Genomic DNA, 5,758 nt, shown 5'->3' on the forward strand with positions numbered 1-5,758 from the left:
ACGACATCCTTCATGCTGCTAGCTTGTGTGATTTTTGTAGCTTTAATTTTCAGCCAAGATCTTGTAATAAGGTGGCCCACTCCATAGCTAGCTAAGCACTCCCTTACCTTGTCCGGGGAGCAGCTATGGATGGAGGATTGCCCACCCCCTTCTTTACCCTTTGTCATTTCTGACAAAGTGGCTCTTTTAATATAATCAATTCTTGCGGTTTGAGCTAAAAAAAAAAAAATCATCAATGTATGACACATCCTTGACCACATGGAATTGTGACAACATTTTTTTTTTTTTTTTTTGGTTTTGTAACATTTAGCATTTTTGGTGTAGCAATTTATTTAAGGTTGCATTTGGATACATTTATTTCATTTCAAATAGTTGAATTCAATTCAAGAATTTCAATTGCTAGAAATTTAATTCCAAGTCCTATGTTTGGGAAAGTTAAGAATTTACAGTTTTGAATTGCAAATTCTAAAAGTCGTTTGGCAAGACAAGAAATTTCAAATCTTGAATATCAAATGCTAATAGCTGTTTGGAAATACAAGGATGTTCAAATCCTAAATTTCAAACCAAGGTACATTTTGCTAACAAACTCTCAACAAAAAGACAACATATCAACATCTAGCTAGTAGCTTTAGTTCACAAACATCTAAATAAAAATGCTTCATTAATACATAATAAAACCCAATATAATTTTTCACCTTCCGGTAGGTTTTTTAACATTTCGAACTCATCAACCGTCCCATTCATGAACCTTTTCACAGCTTTTAGGACTTGGTAACGCGAAATCCCAAGTACACTCGAGACTACCTCGTAGATCTCTTGTGAACTTGGTTTAGTGGCCCTTGCGCTCTGCTAACGACTCTGCAAAACAACTCACTGCATCTGCTAGACGATCTCTCTTGAGCCTCTTGTTTGATCCTCTGGAAGAAGTCTCGGAGGTACTAATCCCTTCAATTTCGGTGTCCATTGCAGCAGCAGCCTCATCATGATGCTCAGCTCCGTCACCAGTTGCTCTATCCGAAGCAAACAAAGTACAAATATCGTCCCAATTCTCAATGAATTTGTTCTGATATGTAGTGGCTTGGGGAGTTTAGTGCTGGGCAATGACAAAGAAATTCAACAAAGCTTAGTTATCTTATTAGGAGATAGATCTATGTTTCAGTTTTGACTACTCACTATTACATTGCTATTAAAAATGAATGATATTGTCATATTTATAACTAACCTGAGTTAATTATAGTATTATACACTACTATCTAAATGAATATTTTATCAGCACATAATCACAAACTGATTATCAAGCACAAAATCACAAACTGATCTTGCTTCATCTCAATATGATGTTCATGGGCTCATAGCATAGTGTAGAATTCTTGGTCTAAACAGTTAACAGCAATTAAAGATAATAATAAAAATAATACAGTCGCAGCCATCGGTTCATCATATACAGCGTAACAATCATTGAAATTTAATCAATGACCAAAAATGAATTCCAGCATAGACCGATTGGCGTATAATCATTGAAATTTAATCAATTTATAGCATATCTACTCCAAATTCATGTTTAATCCTTGATTTGAAGAAACATAAAGACTATGGTTGAGCAAATTGCAAAATCTCATCAAATTGCAAAAATTAGGGTTGATTAAATCGACAAATCTCATCAAATTACAGAAATTAGGGTTAAGAAAATTGCAACTGATAAACAACAATAATCTGAGCATTAGATTAAAGGATTCAAAAGCAACAAAATGGAGAGAGATAGAGCGTACCTGAGGAAAGAGATTGGAGAGAAATTGGTGAACACACTGTGTCCAATACTAGAGCTTCGAAACTTGAACTTCCTCTAATGTCTACCGAGGAAAGAAAAAGCTTGACCTCAGCTTCTCTAATGGCAGCACAGGAGAGAGAGGTAGGAAAGAGAGAAAGAATTGAGGGCAAAATTTTCTCAGAAAATATCGTGGAGAGAGAAAGAGGGATATGGGAGAAAAATTGGATTTGAAATGACATGACTTGATAATGGATTTCAAATTCCTAACAATGGCCATATTTCTTACATAGCTTGGAATTGGCCCAATTACAAATCCAGATTAGTAGTATAGTTAAACAAGATATTTGGCCCAATTCCATCATTTGAAATGAAATCCACATTACCAAATAGGCCATAAATGATATTGTAATTGTAAGTCTCACTAAATTCTACTTTGTAACTAATTCAATTTCAGTTGAGCTAAGCCATAAACATTACCAATGTTATTTATTTATTTATTTAATTATTTATTTTTAAGGAGAAGAACCCTTCTACTAAACTATCTCCTCGCACAGGTAAATTAGCTAGTCCAGTTACACAAATTAACGTTTGAGAGTAAAGAGGGAGTTGAATAAGAGAATCTCCATAATCAATCTTAAGCATATGTAAAAGGTAGGAGTTAAACTAATTAATGATGAATTCAAAGTCACAAAAATGAATTTTCCATCATTTTCGATCCACCAAACAAGATTGGTTAAGCATTACCAATACTAGCTAACTCAACTCTAATATCAAGCATGGTTGATAGTACACGTCCAAAATACTTGTAAGTGAAATAGTTTGCATAAAAAACTTTTCCATTCATATACATATCATGAGAAAGACCACCTGGTGTAGTGGCCCAAGGGTGAGGCTCAAACCTCATACGTACATGAGCCTCACCGACTCACTATGAACAAATCCCCCCCCTAGGCATTGCCAACCAGGTTTTCCGTAGTAGAAGCGCAGCGTTTGGCTAGAACTTAGTTAACCTTATCATATATAAAAAAAAAAAATCATATACATATCATTTTCCAATCTTTTACATCAAACTCAAAAATAGTAGTCACTAGATGAAGCCCGTGCGATGCATGGTTTGTTTGTATTTTCCAAATAAAATATTTTACTAAATATATATTTATCTAATAAACTTTGTGATTATATTTGCTTGCTTACTACTTGAATTTTTTTATTATAAATAAATTATTAATTTTGTTTCTCATATTTAAATAAAATTCCTAATATAAAAAGATAATATTTTATTTCACAAAGTTTATATGTGGCTGGCCACACCGTATGGTCGGGATTACATGATCAGGGGTTACTCGATTGGTCAAGTGTTACTTAATCGATCAGGGGTTACTTAGAAGGTCAAGGGTTACCCTGTTAGAGTATTGGTGTGTCTTAGTCGGCCACACGATATGGCCAACCACATAGAAAACGCGCTGATTTTATTTTTATAATAATATAAAATTTTAGATCTAAAATAAATTGCAATTCTTTTTTTATTGGCTAAAATATAACATTTTCCTATGTCACGCTCTGAAATATCTTGAAAAAACTCTCCTTATGTAATTTTTGTAAAAAATTATCATAATGTTGGTTCCATTAATCAACTCAAATTAATCATTTAATGTTATTCAAGATAAATTTTAAAAATAATAATCTTATGCGTCGCTCTGATAATTTTTTATTTTTTTATAATAATCAAGTAATCCCTGTAATACTAACTCAGTAACCTCTAACACTAACTAAGTAACCCCTGTCTATAACACTGATTGAGTAACCACTATAACATTGACCAAGTAACCCATATAACACTAACAAAGTAACTCTTGTAATAGTTGGTGACTCGGTTAAACCTGCTACGTATAAAATTTTGTGATTAAATATATTATAAATGAATCTTATTTTAAAGAATTTTTTAAAACAAATTTGATGATGGAAATAGAATTGAGTTATAGGATATTTATTAAAAGTTATGATTAATATTTTATATATGAAATCTTAGAATTTTATCGATAATAAAACTCTATGCAACAATTTTATCTTAAAAAATCCATCCAAAAATCGCTTACTTAGCATCATATGTGTCACAATAACACCTATTTAGCTCCTACGTGGCGCAACACTTGGCGAATAACTAAAATGCCAAGTGTCGTTGTCTCGTGGCCTGGCTGCGAGACCGACTTTATTTGTTAGTGACTAGTTTTGTGCCCAGGTGATGGCCAGCTTGTTGATAAAATTTTAGGATAAACTTTTGGCTTAAATGTTAAATATGAGAATATAATCCTTTTTGATAATGCAAGATATTTAGCCATACAATATCATATAATAGTGTATTTTTTGTAGTTTTTTTGTAAAAAGGTATCTATGTTATTAATTTATTATTGACTTGAAATTATTGTTATTGAACTTAAATTATTTTTACTGAACTGAAAGTATTTTTACCAAACCAAAATTGATTTTATTGATTAAAACTTATTTTTACTGATTCTCTATTTTTTTAACTAAATTAAATATATTATAAATGGATCTTGTTTTAAGGAAATTTTTGAAAGGAATTTTATGATGGAAATAAAACTGAGTTATACGATATTTATTAACAATTATGATTAATTTTGTATATATAAATTATTAGAAGTATAGTGATATTAAAACTCTATACAATATTTTTTATCTTAAAAAAATCTATCCAAGAATCGCTTATTTAGCAACATATGTGTCACAATAATACATATTTTTCGCCTACGTGGCGCGACACTTGGCGAAAAACTAGAATGCCAAGTGTCGCTGTCTTGTGGTACGGCTGCGAGACCAGCTTTATTTATTAGTGACTAGTCTTGTACCCCGGGAGATGCCTAGGTTGTTTATTAAATTTTAGGATAAACCTTTTGGCTTGAATGTTAAATACGGTCATATAATCACTTTTGATAATGCAGGATATTTAGACATGCGATATCATATTTAAATTAATTTTACTAAACTGAAAGTATTTTTACTGATTAAATCTTATTTTTACTAATTCTCTATTATTTTAAATATATTATAAATGGATCTTATTGTAAAGAACTTTTAAAATGAATGTTAGGATGGAAATAGAACTGAGTTATTAGATTTTTATTAAAAGTTATGATTAATTTTGTATATATGAAATATTAGTAGTGTATCGATAATAAAACGCTATACAACATTTTTATCTTCAAAAATCTATCGATAATTCGATTATTTTGCAATTATATGTGTCATAATAATACCTATTAGACGCCTACGTGACACGACACTTGGCGAAAAACTGAGATGCCAAGTGTCGCTATCTCATGGCCTGGTTGCGAGACCAACTTTATTTATTAGTGACTAGTTTTGTGCCCGGGCGATGCCTAGATGGATGATAAAATTTTAAAATAAGGCTTGAATGTTTATTAATACGGTCATGTAATCCCTTTTGATAATGCATGATAATAATGCTAAGGTAGTGGTCAAGCTATTCAAGAAAGTTATTTTCCAAAGTTTTGGGGTGCCACGCGCCGTCATTAGTGATGGAGGATCTCATTTTGCAAAGCGATCCTTCCAAGCTCTCCTTGAAAAGTACGGTGTGAGGCACAAGGTGTCATTGGCTTACCACCCACAAACAAGTGGTCAAGCCGAGATTTCAAACCGGGAAATAAAAATGATCTTAGAGTAAAACGGTGAATAGGTCTAGAAAGGATTAGTCTATGAAACTAGATGATGCTCTATGGGCCTACCGCACCGCATTCAAGACTCCCATTGGTACTACACCCTACAAGCTTGTATATGGGAAATCATGCCATATGCCGGTAGAACTTGAGCATCGTGCTCATTGGGCTATTAAAACGTTGAACTTTGACCTTCAAAATGCCGGTGAAAAGAGGTTGCTTGACCTCCATGCCTTGGAAGAGCTAAGATTGGATGCATATGAGAGTGAACGGATCTACAAGGAAAAGACCAAGG

At 32.5% G+C, this 5,758-nt stretch overlaps 1 long non-coding RNA gene across 1 annotated transcript; it reads right to left on the minus strand.

Annotated features, from left to right (window-relative positions):
• Nucleotides 1–475: 475 nt before the first annotated feature.
• On the minus strand, nucleotides 476–2,023 carry LOC110684011. The gene is made up of 2 exons (XR_002503717.1): nucleotides 1,770–2,023; nucleotides 476–1,093 (listed from the first exon to the last, which is right to left on the minus strand). It is a non-coding gene; the product is annotated as an uncharacterized LOC110684011 (long non-coding RNA).
• Between the last annotated feature and the right edge of the window lie 3,735 nt (nucleotides 2,024–5,758).

This window comes from Chenopodium quinoa, unplaced genomic scaffold (assembly GCF_001683475.1).
Source record: "Chenopodium quinoa cultivar QQ74 unplaced genomic scaffold, ASM168347v1, whole genome shotgun sequence".
In the NCBI taxonomy this organism is placed as follows: Eukaryota; Viridiplantae; Streptophyta; class Magnoliopsida; order Caryophyllales; family Amaranthaceae; genus Chenopodium; species Chenopodium quinoa.